This window comes from Corvus cornix, chromosome 2, assembly GCF_000738735.6.
Source record: "Corvus cornix cornix isolate S_Up_H32 chromosome 2, ASM73873v5, whole genome shotgun sequence".
In the NCBI taxonomy this organism is placed as follows: domain Eukaryota; kingdom Metazoa; phylum Chordata; class Aves; order Passeriformes; family Corvidae; genus Corvus; species Corvus cornix.
The window spans coordinates 139,660,780-139,677,444 of NC_046333.1; the positions used below are offsets into that span (position 1 = coordinate 139,660,780).

General features: G+C 37.9%; 1 long non-coding RNA gene across 1 annotated transcript in view; it reads right to left on the reverse strand.

The window, feature by feature from the left end:
• Positions 1-328: 328 nt before the first annotated feature.
• Positions 329-16,665, reverse strand: part of LOC109145359 — a 67,580-nt gene continuing 51,243 nt past the window's right edge. The window contains exons 2-4 of the long non-coding RNA XR_002046685.2: positions 15,014-15,067; positions 12,248-12,297; positions 329-529 (exon numbers count right to left, since the gene is read on the reverse strand). This is a non-coding gene — a long non-coding RNA (uncharacterized LOC109145359). The remainder of the gene's footprint in view (positions 530-12,247; positions 12,298-15,013; positions 15,068-16,665) is intronic.

Below are 16,665 nucleotides of genomic sequence, written 5' to 3' on the forward strand. Positions count from 1 at the left end.
TTTTATGTAATTAAGTTTTCCATTTTAATTTCAGTGACCTCCCTCAGACTGGCCCTCTCCCACAGGCAAAGTGATTATAAGGCAGACAGTGCTACCTCAGCACAATGTTATTTAGATGTGGTCACTAACCAAACCCCCAGATACCCACCTCAGCTCAACTTAGCATCCAAATTAAGAGCAATCATGAAATGGCCTGAATGTAGCCATCCAAATCTATTAGTACACAAATCTGAGGTGGCTTTACTAAAAATCTCAACGTGAGTCCATGGAATAAAGAATACTTTATTTTTCACTTTTGAAGTAGTACAGGAACTACTGTGAAACACTTCTGACTCTCTCAACTGTGTGGTTTCCCAGGGTTTTTGCCACCTATGTGAGGTGACCCATGAATTGCAGCTCTTCTCTTGGTGGACAGTCGGTGGACGCTGCTGAAGGACTGGTACTGTCCACATCACACAGCTGGTTTGAAGAATGTTTGAGATCATGGCAGCCTGTTTCCTTCAATTCTCTTTCACCATTCCCATTCTTCCTGTGGAGGGGAATATCTAGTCTTGGGTCTCATATCAGATTTCTTCACAGCAGTCCATACCCCAAAGGTAAATGGTTTGTTGGCTGCTGTCAAACACAACCTTTCTTACAGACCCTGATACCATAACCATCTAGAATCAGTATCACTTCTTGAGTTTTACATTCTGTCTCTTGTTAACAGAGATTAGCATCCTTTTTTATTCTCTCCCCACACCCTCCCAAAGGGTGGCTGCCCTGGAATGAAGTTTTCAACATCTTTTTCCCTAAAAAAATCTTCCCAGATAGATCTTTTCCCCAGCCTGCACACTGATTCCCAATGGTCCTTTTTTAGCACATTTTCCCCAGAGGAGCACAGCAAACTTTATTAATGTTTTTAAATGCAGTTATTTTGCATTCATATAGTATTTCCATACAGTCAGTACTGCAAAAGGTTATTCATTTAGTGTAGAGCAGCAGTGCAGAGGCAGAAGGATGTTGTTCACAGCCTGCATCCCTATAACTGTAGTCAGTCAGACTTATGTTTCTAGGGCTTTCAGCAGCAAACTAGGTCAGTGGGGCCCCCTACATCAAAGCTTCTCCTTAGACACTGTAAATCGCATGCTTTTATACTATTCCTACTGTACACTGTGTTTTTCTGTAATTACAAATGTATGTTTCCCATCACCACAAAGACTTCACATTGCTCAAAGAAAATCTCTCTTCAAAGGCTTTAAACTGTTGAAGGGTAGGCCCCCTTCTGAGAGCTACCATTGCTCTGGGTGATTCCTTCTTTAACTCATCCACAGTAGAACCACCAGTCAATTCAACTGGCCTGCGTCACACCGTGTCTGAACTGGCCTCAGGGTTGCATTTCAACTTTGGAAAACAGCACTGCAGAATTTAAAAATGCAGACTTAAAAAAAGAAAGAAGAAAAAAGAGGGGCGAAAAGGAAGAAAAAGCAATGAATTGCTTTATTCATACTCATCTGGTCCCAAAATCATGAGACTTGTGTTAATTAATGTTCCTCACCAGATCTAACTTATGATAGGAGAACACATGGCATTTTCATTTGCTAGTTGTACCTTGAAGAAAGTGATAATTAGGATGCATTAGCAGAAAAAAACCCCACAACTTAAAAAAGACAGCAAGGACTACATAGAAAAAAAAAAGTTTTTAAAATTCATTTTATGAAAACATGTATATGTGTATATACATATAGAAATACATGTATGATGACCTGTATATTTATGTAGCTAAAATAAAAACTCTGAAAACATTCCCTTCTGTGATAGCACTCAATACCACAAGTAATTCCATTGAAGTTAACGTTTTCTTTTGAGTAATAACTTACTCTTGACAGCAAGCGCTAACAAATATTTGCAGGATTGGGTCTTAAAATTAAGGGGCATTTAATGCTAACACTTGAAACTCATACTTGAAAAGCATTCATGAATTAAGATAATTAATCATATGGTAGTAGCCACACACTATATTAGTTTTATAACTAATTATATACGAAAACGAGGAGTTATCTGCCTCACATTCTTTAGAAAACTGGGCCTGTGGATTGCTAAGGTCACACAGGAATGTTATGACACATCAATAAGCCAGTTTTTGTGTTCCTTGTAAGCATCTTAACTCTGAATACCCTACTTCTCCGTTTCCTTCCCTTTGGCCTACCACTTGGCTCCCCTCAACTGAAGTCCCTCTACTGTACACTCTCTCTTATTCCTCATTCTAAACACAAAAATATCTTACCCTGTTCCAATTGTTTCTTAGATTTCACTACTGCTGCTGCTGGCATCTTGACAATCCTTGACATAATTCAAATGATGTCCAAAGATGTTTTCCAAACATTGAGGGGTTTTCCATATTAAAATATTTGACATACATGATTAGATGTGGATAAGTATAGTATCATTATCATAGCAGGGCCATTCCTGGGGATGAAATCTGCATTCCAAATAGGATACACAAGGAAGAAAAAGCATCCTTGCTCTGGATAAAGAATATCTTCACCAGGAGTTATATGATACAACAATGGGGTTTAAATTAATTTAAAAGTTCAAGGCAAGCAAGTCTTTGGGACAGACTTTGGATTTACATGAGCTGTAGGGGTGGAAGGATAACTTGTGAGCTCTGTCTGCATAAAGCTGAAAAGATCAATCTAATGGAAAATAGCTGTGTGTCAGCTTATCAGGGTGGCATCCTTAATTTCATAACCTCATAAAAAACCCCACTGAAGCTCAAGCTACCATTAACTGCTGCCTACAGGAACAGAACTAAGTGGTTGTGTATTGCCAATTGCTTTTCTACAGGAGAACATCACTGACAGACTTCGCTCAGTTAGTCAAAAGGGAAGGCAAAAATACCAGCTTAATTTTTTTTTATTCTTCACTGCAGACAGTTTAATAATTTGACATTCTCTCCCTTTTCTTAACTTGTTTTATTCTGATTGTGCAAGTGCCAAGCTTTCAGCAAGAATTACCTCCTCCACGGCATCTGCATGTGACCAAGGCTTCCAGCCTCAGTGGGAAAGCATCTTTATTATTTGTATTGCAGGAGTTCATGTCAGAAACCAGGAGTCATAGTGCAAAGTGCTTAACAACTGCAGTCAGAATGTCCATTCCCTGAAGACTTCTGGCCTAAACCCAAAGACTCTCGCTGTACACATATAAGCAGTAGCAACAAAACATTTTCTGCTGATACTAAATTTGGTTCAAAAGATCCAGACACACATTTCTATACTTTCTGTATAGAAATATTTTGAGAAAGGGACTTATCCCTGTTCCCTTGGTTAAATTGCAATGAAATAGGGCAACAGAGGGATATAGTTCCAATTTTCAACACTTCTAAAAATAGTCATGGGTATCTTAAAGCCACTATGTCATAAAATGTATTTTAAATCCACAGTCATATACTACAATACAAGTGAAATGTCTCTGTACACCTTCAGTACACCTCTGAATATGATTTACACAATTTCAGACACAGTTTATGTGGAAGACTTGTGAATGTACTCCTGTTAACTCAGAACAAAGTTTAATAAGTGAAAACAGCATGGGAAGCATGAATGGAAACCTCCCCTCTACTTTCTGCTTCAGTTTTACTTTTGATTCAATAAGAGCTGAATAAGACCCTAGTACAGAAACTAAGGACAATTCTTTCAGCCTTGAGACATTAGTTATATCTTTCTGTTTCTCTGCTTTTTACCCTGCTCTTTTTCCAGATGTTATTGAATACAGTTCAGGGGAATGGTCCTGATATTTTCAAGAATGTTTACTTTATTTCAAAAATATCCATAACTGATCATGTCTAGGACCAAAAACATCGTGGTTTTGTGGGAAGAAAGATGTTTTGTAGCCTATGATGTTAGGATTAAAAAGTACAAGACTCAATTGTATAGAGCCTCCAATTATACTTCTGCTCAGCAGAATCCTTGCAAGAAGATATATGCAAACTAGAAGAGGAATTTCATCTTTAACTCATTAGTTTTCCATGGAGAAACCACATGGCTGGACATTAAAGCACAACTCTATCATTCAGTACAGGCTGTGCTTTCATATTTTTCTGAGCTAGAGCAGACAGCAAACTATTCTATGTGTGTTCTGATTTTAATAACACAAGAAAAAGAACTTAAAATTAATTGAACTCAATAGAGAAAAAAATCAGAGGCCCCAATCAAGTTCCAAATATTGTATTTTGGGTTTTCTAACTTTTCTCACATGCAGTTTTTCTGTACTCTGCCATGAGTACTGCTGCTATACTTTCTTTACCATAATAAAGACTACAAAAAATCAAACCTTATAAGGGCAAGAATGGTGACAAGTTATAAACCTTCTAATTACAAGTTCTTTGAACATTTACTATTCTTTTTTATATCAAAATATTATCACAAAATCTTTTTCCTGTAAAGCCCAACCTTGTGTAACCAGTTAAGCCTCTAGACAGCAAATAAACTGTAAATGTGTGAATATAGGGAAGTGTTTCAAGTTTGATTATCTGACATTTGTTAAGGTGACCAATATACTTAATGATAACATAAAAGACTGTTATTTCAGAAAATCATGGCCTACATACTGTGGGTTTTGCTCTCACCTAATGTATCATCTAATATTTGAACATGACCTATTGTCCTTTTGTGCAGCAGAACTTGTTTGTTGGGGTTTTTTTAACATCAAAAAACTTTGTTCTCCTCAAGGTGCTCTTACTCAAGATCCCATCTATGGTTGCACTTGAGCTACTCTCATTACTGGGTTGCAATACAGCAGTCCCCTAGAGCATCTCCCGTATGTTTAATAGCACCTGTCTGACATGTAATTTCATGAAATTCTGTGTTAGCTGTATTAGTCATTTCAGCATGCTATCATTCTGATGATAAAGTATGGGACTCAAGCAGTCCTGCTAAACCCACATCATCAAGGCAAACATCTCAAAAGGCATATCAAAGTTTTCTCACATAGGAAAGTTCACTAGTAGATAAGAAACTTATTCTGAAAGCTTTTTAAGTAGTCTGTTGTTTGCTTTTAAGCACATCTATAATTTTTTACTTCCATATATTCAATGATTCTTTAAAATTAAGGTGCATAAGAAAATTAGTTTAGTGGATAACCTAGGGAAAATGCATTTGTCTTGGACTTTAGAGAGGTCTTTTTGACTAATGTCTTCTTCTGTGCTGTTTAAATCTTTGGGCTTGCTGGGGGAAGAGCAGAAAAGACATCCTCCAGCTCCTCATCAGACAGAAGTCCTCTGGACAGAAAGCATCTGCCATCTGAGCAATGAAATGCTGCTCACTTGAAACTCCATATTCACTCCCTGATGGGATGAGTAAACCTGGGAGATAGAGGGCAGGACGACTAAGCATGTGTTTGTAAACTGTGAGCCATGCGCAGCTTCTGCTGTGGGAACACTCTCCTGGTGTGTTTGTTTGTTTGCTTTATTCTATTTGTTCTTCTGTTTGCATTTTAAATCAGATTTACTTCCTAAAATGCCAAGAAACTCAGCCTAATGCTCATGCCAACAAAATGCATCTGTGCCAAGAACATATGAAAGGGCACTAGAACATATACTTGTATCCAGTCAACAGATGTACAGAGTGAGCTGAGAATTTAGCTCGCTGAACAGTACATTCATGTACCAAAGTGCTGATTCATTACCCTGCCAGTGAGGCAAGGGTGAGAGAAGCCAGCAGCACGCACACAGGTCCCACTGTTATCACCACCGCTCGCCCACAGACACAAACCGAAGGTGCTGACCTTGGCAGGTTTGTTGCAGTTACTGTTTAAATAAATGCCTTGTGTGCTGTAGCAAAATACAATCCTGCATTGACAAAAAATAAATTTAAATCTTTCTCTATACTGAACTCTTGACACATATGTAGAGATTGAACATCACAGGAGTGGTCCCATCAGTGCTTTTGCCGGGACTTGTTAGCTCCAGCACAGGACCACAGATCCAACATCCACTAGCCAGCTAGGGAAAACAGGAGAAAACCCTGAATCTGTCTGCATCTCCCACCAGTATACAGCCATCCAGATATAATGGACCCTCTGTGTGTGCACCAGTGAATAAGAAACAACTGAGACTTGGAGGTTAAGGGAACTGTTAGCCTTCAGCACCTTGTGATATTTACAAATCCTTTGGGGATATTATTGACAAATGAGCAATATATCAGTAACATCCTTAAACACAAGAGTTATTGGAACATGGCAGAAAATAACACAATGCCAAAGAAATGGCTTATGCTTTTCAAATTCCAGAGAAGGGGTTAAAAAAAAAAAAAAAAAAAAAATAGGGAATGGTTTGCATGAACAGGTCTTGAAAACAGCTCTCTTTCCGACCAAATTATTACTAGAGCTTCCTGCCTAGATATTTTCCATTCTTGTATTCCCAGGGTGTTTTGCAAGTCCTCTCCTTTGAGTCAGTGAGCTTGCCCTGGCATACCTCCCCTGGCTGGCCAGGCACCTCTGGGCACTTGGAGTCAAAAAAACATATCAGGGTGAGTTTTTTTTAACATCTGCATGAAGAGCTGTAACCTATTAAAAGGGAAACTGATGCAACTAATGCATCCTAATTACATTTTGGAGCCTTCTTTAGCCTTCTGAACCAGTCAAAGCCTCAGTAATATCCACCTCATTAGATAAAGCCCACGTATCAGTTGTTCTTTTGGAGGATTATTCTTTTCTGTGGGAATGAATTCAAAATATCTTGTCTGCCGAACACAGTTACAACCAATATATCAGCCTCATAAAATGTGTTTTATTGATTTGCCTTTGTGTGAAACATGAATTATTGACAAACACAGACCTTCATCAGATTCACAAATGCCTTTTTTTCCATTTAAACCACATTTGTGAATCACATTTTGTTGACTATGAAACAAATGAGGCTGAGTATGTATACACATCTATATATGCTTGTGTGACTCTGTTAGGGATGTCTGTCCTATTACCTGTCAGATTAAATTACTTTGAATTCTCCAACTATTTATCCACCTTCTGTTTACTGCCAAAATGGAAGTATGACATCCCAGTCCTCTCACCTCTGCCTGTTCACCTACAATATTAAGGATACAAGATCAAGTATTAAAAAAATTAGGAAATTCCAACAGTATTAACTCAGCCCCATCTATATCCTGTGTATTTTTTGGCACATGTGAATAACAAAGAGTAATACAGTGGGGCCATTAAACTGGACATTCCCCACCTGCAGTAGTAAAATTTACCAGACTATTTGAGGTATTTCCCATTCTAAGTAAAAGGTGCACTACAGACAGAGTCATAAAGGTAATTACACTGGAGCAGAATGTCAATAGCTTAATGATGCCAACTGCAAGATTTACTTTTAATGAGGAAAAAAATTGAAATTATGACTATGTGTTGTGCTTCATTCATTTTACTCTAAAATGCAACAAAAGCAATTAAAAAAAAGAAAATGCGAAAATTGTGGTTCTGAGATTATATGTTTTGAAAGTTCTGCATTGTTTATTACAGTTCACCCTCCACATTAGAAACAAATAGCTTTTATTGATACACACAGATAAAATGCTCTATTCAACTGTACCTGGACGCAATGGGGATACTTAACAGACTGGTCCTGCACACATTCTTCACTGATGTATTCCTTAATTTTGTTTTCCAGGCCAAAGAGCTACTATCATTTTGGATCTCTTCCAGTATCTGGTGGTTACTATAATATTGTTTTTATTCTAGCTCCATCCAGGAGGCAGAAATGTTTCCTTGCAGCAGCCAAAAGCAGTAGACCACAATTCTGCTGAGTGTAGGCAGAGAGTTTGGAAAGGTCATAGCTTTAAGAAGGCATATGTGTGTGTATCAGGAAGGGAGTTGGGTTTAAGTCCATTTTAACAACCTACAGGGAATTTCTGTACCTCACTAGGAACTGAGTAGGTCCATAAATGGCTGAGCATTTAAGAGTGAATCTGAGTATCACAGCCATCAAGCTTTAAGTTTCTAGCTTCTGGACACAGTCAGTTGCAGGAATACTAAAAGTATTAACATTTAAAAATATAGATGAGAACACAGCTTGATTTTGTTGATGTGGTCATTCATCTGCTGTATTCTACCTTAGCCAATAGGCCTATCATTAACCTAGTACTCATTTTAGTTTGGGTTTGCTTTTAGCTTCAGTCTTTTCTCTGGTTCATCTTCCTTATTAGTTACATAATATGCTAATTTCCTGAAGAAACACATAGTTCATATAAATTGAAGTATATTGGATCAGAGGGATAATTTTGATGAACAAAATAGGATAACTGGAGAATAAATTAGTCATTTCTGCAATTTTTTTACCTAAAGCATTTCTATTTGTCAGAGCTAGTTTCCCCAGAATATGAACACACATGTAGAAAATATTAGAGTACTTTGCTGTGGTTGTGTGTTAAAATACAGTTTACTGCTAAGTGTAGTAAGTAGCAAGAATGGCCAAGATGCCCAGAACACAGGAGCCATCTGGGGTCACACTAACCAGTGTTGCCACTACAGACACTAAGTGAAAACTGTGATTCAGCATCTCTTGTGAAAGCAGTTCTTAAGCCTTACATCATCAGTTTTCTGCTGTTCAATATGGCTCTGGGGCTGAGGAAGGCTCTGTTCTGACTCTGCCCAGCAAGGCTGTGTATGCAGGTTCCCACAATGAGAGCAAACTCACTGCAACTCCCCATCCACGTCCTCACTGGGGTCGCCTGAGCAGTCCCCACTGCTACATCACTGAAGCAGCTCTGTCACCTCTACAAAGAGCACTTGAGCTCCCCCAAACACTCCCTGTCAGTTGGCATTCAAAGCCTGACCTCTGTGCACTGTAATCATCTCATGACTCCACCTTGGTGACCTACCTTTCACTGCCCTTCAGCATCCACACTGGTCCTACTGCATTTGGTTAATTAGACAAGTTTGTACTCATGAAGCTGGCTGAGAGAGTTGCAGGAAGCTCAGAAGAGGTCACACAAAGAATGTGACAAGCTGAGGTGACAGCCACGGCCTAGAGTCATGTTAGACAGCACCCCAGTAGACTCAAGTTCACCCCTTTTCCAAATCACAGGGGCTCTCAGAATCCCATGGGGGTTATCAATACCTGGTATGGCTCAGACATTTTCCCATATGTGGGGAGCATGGTCAAGCTGCTAATGGCGGCCACTTTTTTTCCCCTCTTTCCATCACTAGTCTTCCATCCCTGTCGTGCAATCACAAAACTCTTTTTTGTCCAAATAAGGGATGACCAACAGTGGGCTATGTGTTTCAGTATATGCTTAACCACCTTCATGTTCTGTGTGACAAGCCAGCACTAGCTCAGAAAAGGAGTATTCTTGTTTCTATATTCTCTCACCATACTCTCTGTGCCATGCTTCAAACGATGGTCAACATCTCATAAATGTTTATTCCATATTCATGGTACAGAGGTTCAGTGTTGAGTATGGAGCCCTGTGTGGCCATACCCTTATTTTGGAGCTGAGCTCCATGCTAGTTGCCATTGTTGTTCTGATAATTGCCCTGCTAAAGTAGAGCCAGCAGGTAAGCTGAGGCTGTGCCTGTCCCAGAGCTTGTGCAAGGCCCTCTAGTAACTGGACTACCCGATGTGTTTGTTGCTGGTGGTGCCCTGGACACGCTGACACCATTCAGAAGCAATGGTTTGCCCAGCCAAGCCCACTGGTGGAATACAGATTTTAACTCACTGATATTTCAGTCCAGATCCCTACAGTATCTCACCAATGTGTCACTTGGGAATGACCTGTCTTTTAAAAAGAGGCATATCCCAAGATCAGTAGGTGGTTTCCTGCACCAGGGATAGAACATAGGAGGGGACATTTGCAATCTGTTGAGAAATTAGTATGGCCTTTTTCAGACAATGCTGAGTAGGTGGACCAGACCCTCACTGTTGAAACAGAAGTTAATTTGCTCTCAGTCAAAACCAATCATTACTGAGATAAACAGTACAAACAAAATTAATTTTCCTCAAAGAAGAGGGCCAGTTGGCATAAAATAAGCTAGAAAGCCACTCCACATCTAATAGGACTCAAGGGACTGTCTGCCACATTTGAAGATTAAAAGAACAGCAAGAAATAATCCGAATGAAAATTTACATGCAAACTGTCCCTCCTTCAGGGACAAATTGTGTTAGTCAGATCCCAAAGTTAGGAGTTATTTTCATAAAGGTCACTCTTGACTCACTGAATAGCCTTTTAACACCACACATGACAACTGTATGAACTGTAATAAGCTGATTAAGACATTAGCATTTTACAGACATCTCCAAGTTTACCAAACCAACATTTTTTTTTAATGTCCCTGCTGTTCTCTTCTGAATTCCTCAATTATGTGTCTACTGTCCATTGCACTTAGTTCCTGGATCAGTAAAATTTGCTGTTGGTGATTGTCTCGACCAAGAAAAAAAATTAGAATATAAATTTGTTGGTTGTATGGACATGTTACTGGGAGTTGAGGGCTCCTCCAGAGGCAGCAGTTTGACAACCCACTGTGGCACAAATCCTCTGGAGCAGCTGAGCTTGCAGGACTAGAGACCAGTATAGAAACGTTGCAGTGGGTCTTAAACCTTATAAATTAATTAAAATTTCACCATGTTTCTCTTTTAGGCTTAGTATTACATTTCCAAAACAGAAAGATACACGAAACTGTCAATAGGAATAATGTTTCTTAGTCACTTTTGAGAATCCCTCTCAGGGAGATTTGCCATCTTAAAGTACAGTAGGTACAATTCATGCTCTACACACTATATTGTTCTGGCTTTTCTTTAAAACAAACTCAAGATCTCTAATTCTGTTTCACTTTGTGGACTGTCAAAGTTTTCATTTGCTTTGTCCTTTACATTTCTTTTTTTGACGTCTCAAGGGGAGCTGTTTGCCATGTGCTGCACTATTCAACAAAAGTCTCGCAAATAAGGGCATTTTTCTTCTTTCTTCTAAGCAGAGATCATCAGTTCCAGGACCCATCAGCCTTCCCCAGACCTGTACTGCATTACACTTTACTCACTGATTCACCCTCTTCCGCCTCCTTCCACTCAAAAACAGTTGAGGGAAGGAATATCTCTATGTTCAGTGTCAGCCTTATACACTGCTAGTACCAGCTCCTGCCTTTGTAAAGAGGAAAACCAAAAATATAAACAACACAAGACAGATTTTTAATTTTTTTTTTAAATATTACTCATGTACATCGTTCTCCTATGATTGGTTAAGTGGCTGTGTGACAACATTTATCTCTGTTCTGCTGTGGATAATGGAGTGCCCTAGTTTGCACAAGGCTTTCCACAAAGCATCCCCCTTCCAGCTTCCACTGGACGTTTGTTCCTCTAATACTCACTCCTACTTCATGTGGAAAGGATTATCTCCAACAGCAATTCAACATACGCTTCTCCTTCACTGTCTTTATCTCTGTCTCTCTTCAGAGAACTGATGACTGAATCATCCTTTACACTGGGGATAAAAATAATTATGGAAGGGCTAAGAAGCTCCATGAGTTTCAACTTGCAGAGTTTCTGTTGGGTTTGCCCATCAAGGGGCGGGGGAGGGAGGACAGGGTGTGGTTTTATCCCTAAGCTAAAAATACAAAAGGCAAACAGTGGTTCCAATAAGTGTAAACTACTCATTGTACCCAGTGTTATTATTCTGTATTGGTTTACAACCTACCTTTCATGAGGATATGATAGTGATGACTTCACTTCACCCATCACTAATACCGTGGGAATGGGTAACCATTTTACTGATGGCAAAGATAATTTGTGTCCAAGCAGAAATGAGAAATGACTTATCCAGCCAAAAAGAATGGGGTTCCTACTACTTCAGGACAAGATTAAAGCCTGGAATTGGAATCAAATCTTTGTGGTCAGGGAGAATCTGGACACAGCCATGACTGAAAGGCAAAGAAGCAGACAGCGTGGCCCAGCAGGTGCCAACCAGCCTGCTGGCTTAGGCTGGGCTGCAGACTTGGCAAGAACTTCAAGGGCTCAGGAGTAGAAGGAAGACAAAAGTCCAGACCTGGGGTGGGGGCTTTCAAAAGAAGCCTGAGAATCTCTCTGAGTGGGAGAGGAAGCTAAGGTGGAGAGATTGTTTTGGGGTGGAGGCTGCAACTGTGGGAGATGTGGCCATTCAGGGAATGTAGTATTCTGTAGTTTCCAGGAATTATGAAGGGTATTTTGAGCTAGGACAATTAGTCCTTGGGAATGTTTGTTTCCATTGCTTGGCTTTTTCAGATAGGGAAAAGAAATACTTACCGCAATTTGTTTTTAATACTGTTTTGTAAGCCTTTGATGACTAGAACAACCTGATAATATAGGAAACAGAAAATATTAGATTGGGTTGATCAAAAATTTAAAAAAAAACAGCTCTACATTTTTAGAACTCTGCTATGTTGCATAATTTTTAGAGATCACCAATATCAAGTTCTAGTCCTGTACTTCCCTGTACATAGTTTTTCTGAAATATAATATTATATGGATTTTAAAAAGTAGCAGGGAAGATTAAAAAAAAATGTATCGCTTTATTTTATATATTGCTTTTAGGTTCCTTCTGTAAGAAACCTTATAATTAAATTGAACAAATAGTCCTATTGTGAGAGACCGAAGCAATTTTTTAGAGTATTAATTTCTGCCTCTTCAATTAGTCCAGACTGCTGTCATCAAGATGATCTTTCCTACTTGGTCCTCTGACTATGTCATCTCCCTTTTATAGTCTCTGAGTCACTTAACTCAATCTCTTATTAGTTTCACCTCACATTCATTTTTTCTTGTGATTGTTTTTAAGGTTACAAGCCACACAGTCTCTGCGTATGCTCTGTACTAATTCCTTTTCACACTTACTCATTACAAGCTTCCCTGCTCTGCTGATGGCTCCAGCTTTTATCTCCAAATCCCCTTCCCTTCTCATAAGTACTTCCATCATTTCTTCCACTCAACACCTAGGCTGAAAGAACTCTCACAACATAACTTAGCCAGCCTTCTCCCTTTTTCTTGTTTAAATTGCTACAGAATTCCAACTTCTACATAATCACATGGAAATAGTAGTGTTTTCACAATTAATAAACAGTAAGTCTTTTGTCACTAGGGCATATAAAGCAGCGACCACATAATTATATGCAGCATGAACTTGTAAGTTGTCCTACCTCTTTCTATCTTATAGTGCAGCCATATTCAAGTCCTGTGTACAGACTGTACTATCTTCAGTGCAAATACTAATCAATGATTTTTCCAGGATGCTTTTAGATTAATATAGGACAAGCAATAGTAGTCGTGCATTATATGCAGATATTTCATGCAAACTGGTAATTTTAAACCTAACAATAATTTGTTGTCAATGATGCTGAAGGCAAAATCAGTAGATAAATCAGAGCCCTGCCCTCCAGTGTCCTCTGTTTTTTGAAAGTCTGTTGTTTTGGGTCTTTTTAAATAACAAATGCAAGTTAAAATTAAAACATGAATTGATTTGAAATAGTTCTGTTTATAATCATCTGCCCATTCAGACCTATTAAGTAGGTCAAGTGTGTCCTTTTTACATAGATTTTGAAAGCCTCATGCTGTTAGAGGACAAAACAAATGACTAATATGCAACTCCCAAGTCCTTTCTAGCACTATGTGAAAATGTAAGCCCTGTGCAAAAAGATGAAAAAGATCACTAAGCAAATAAGAAATCAATTAAAAAAAAAACTTTTGAAAAGAAGCTTTAGAGAGACTTAGCAGACTGATAGACTAACAAAAAAGAAAAAAAAATTAAATACGATAGGGTGGTTGGCTCTGAAGGCTCCTGGAGGTAGCATGGCAAATGGTACAACATTTCAAACACCCCAATTCTGACATGTTGTGTGCACAGCCAAATAGCTGGGATACCCACCTGAGGAAGAATGTGAAAAATCAGTGGTTTTTCTTTGTATAATTTTTAAATACATTCTGTAGCAGGATTTTTAAAGCTCTGAAAAAAATATTTTACTAAAAATATGAGCAAAATCCAGGCTCCATGAAAGTCAGTGCTTTCAAGTTCAGACAATAGTTCTAATTCTTATCCAATTGGATAGCAGTCTATTAATGTTGGGAATTGGGCTTTATTTCTGTTTCTTGAATGTTGTACACATAGGGCTTTTGAAACAGAAGATATAATTTGAGTGCTGATTCAAGCATATATACTCCCTTTATATTCAGAACCATGGAAAAGGTTCTTGCACGTATTATGCCAGTATTTTTGCAAATTGTTGAAAGATAAAAGGTATGTAGGATATGTTGGCTGATGGCTGCAGTTTGGGTAAAATGCTTTATAAAAGTGTCTTTTTTTCCAAATAAAATATGTTTCAGGCTTTAGCTACAGAAAAATAATAGATATGATAAATGGCACCTGGTTTTAGCTTGAGCTTCCATTTGTTCCAGAACAGTTTTCATAGCAAGATATATAGCTTTAATTCATTTTTTTCTTCTGTGCTGTCGGAAATGGATACAATAAGAATTCTATCTAATTTCATATGTTACTTGTGAAGCAGTCTTTCTTAATGAGTTTCTTAAGCTGCCCTTTGAAAAAGAGTTAATGGGAAAAATAACTTCATCTTTGGAAAAACAGGGAAATAGTTTGTATCACTATAAAAAGGGTCAGAACGCCAATCTTGTGACTGAGCCTTTCCAAAATAAAACAAAACAAAATAAACCAAACCAAAATAAAATAAAATTATATTAAATTAAGTTTAAAGAGAACTTACATACTGGAGGAAGAAAAATGTAGCAATAACCTGATATCACTAAAAATAATTATGCAGTCTCTGTTTCTTTTTTATTAAGCTTTTGCCTACATATATAGTTGACAAATGCAGTAAGTAACCTTATTATTCTCACTGAACCGCATAAAGCAAAAAGGGTTAATCTAAAATCTTGGACTGAGGTCTGAACTGACCCGTCTAGGCTAATGTTTTAATCAGAAATGCAAGGCTGTGCTGCAGATCCCGCCAAAGAAAGGATTTCCCATAAAAGAACCAGACATAATAAAAGAAAATTACTTTAAATTACCCTGATCTTCACTCTGACTCATTCTGGGATGCTTTCTAACAAGCCAGGACAAATCTGAAAGAAAACCCAAATAAATATTTGTTGTCAGATTTAATATCTAGTAGATATTATTTCTAAAGAAACCAAGTTATTTGAGCAACATAGATTCCTATGTAATTCTCTGAAGAAAACAGGTTTAAGACAAGTGGATATAAAGGTAATGGTGTGAAATAAAATTAAGCAAGAGCAAATTAATAAGAAGAATTTCAGGGTTACATTTAGAACTGGACCATCCAAATACCTTGGTGATTGCTAAGAATGGTAACCACATTTGCTAGAAAAAGAATTAATCTTGTCAAATTTAATAATGTCTGTTAAAAACTAATGTCTTCCTGGCTGATGAACACTAAAGCTTTTGAGCTAAAAGTTGCCCTTTAGACTTGCAGACAAGTGTTTTTAGATAAGGTATTAATAGCAGTATGTACCACCAAAATATCTCACTGAATTTGTGTTAACTATACCCAGAGAATCAAAATTCAAAGCCTAAGTTAGACACGGAGGCCATAGAATATGAAAATCTAACCCTGTGGACACAAGATAGTGCTCCTTTGATGTAAATATTCTATTTTTATACTGAGTTAATTTATGGTACTAAAAGAAAATACCCAGTTCTTGGTTTTGTTTAGCTTTTTTGATATATTTTGCAAAGAGACATTCAGGCAATCCCTTTTGTCTTACTGTTGAACTAAAACACAGAAACCAGATGATCAAGTTAAACAACCTTATTTTTTGATACAAGCATGCAAAATTTGGTAAAACATCCCAAAACACTTGTCTTTTTTCCTTAAATATTTCAAGAGCAAATATCTCTGAATGTTAGCTCTAATGAAATTAGTTAAACAGCTGAGACTAGCATAGTGCCCTGTCATTAGATTCTGTTTCTACCTGAGACAGCAAGAGAGACATGGGAACACATCTTCGGGAAAAAAATTTGATTCAGGAATGAGACACAGAACACAGCTGAAAGATGCTGTTAAGATCTCCATTTATAATTCTCAGCCTTTCAAAGAGCCTTCAAGGGAAACTTATTGTATGCACAATTTAATTGTCTAAGGAGAGAGTTGGGCTACTGGGCCAGTACAGACTCACTATAATAAACAGTGTTTAAAGAGGTCAGCTCGCCCAGTGATGTCTTGAGAGGAAATACTGACTCTGCATTTTTAAGAAACCATTCATTTGTAGGGAAACTGATTAAACCAACCAGGCATTGTATGTCCTCTGCCTCTGGGAAGGATGGCAATAGATTTTTAATAAATGCATATTTACTGAGCTGTATGAATATTCAGAAGCTAAGGTGTTTAAATTCTGATTATCTTTTGTAACTGCTTACCAGCCCTGGAGTCTTAGGGTTTGTCAGCATTCCTCATTCACTGGTAGAGAGAACACTACACTAAATATAAAGAAAATCTTTCAACTGTTATTAGTTTATAATGATTTTTTTTAACTATCAAGTATTGGTGGATGAGTAGCTGCACAGAGAATTCACTTTTATAGAGATTTATACACTGTTTGATATGTTTATTAATGATTAGTGTACAACCCAGCACCAAATTCCTTTGTAATTCACCAGTTTACCCTAAAATATGGAGAGCAGGCTGCAATCTGCACTGGGA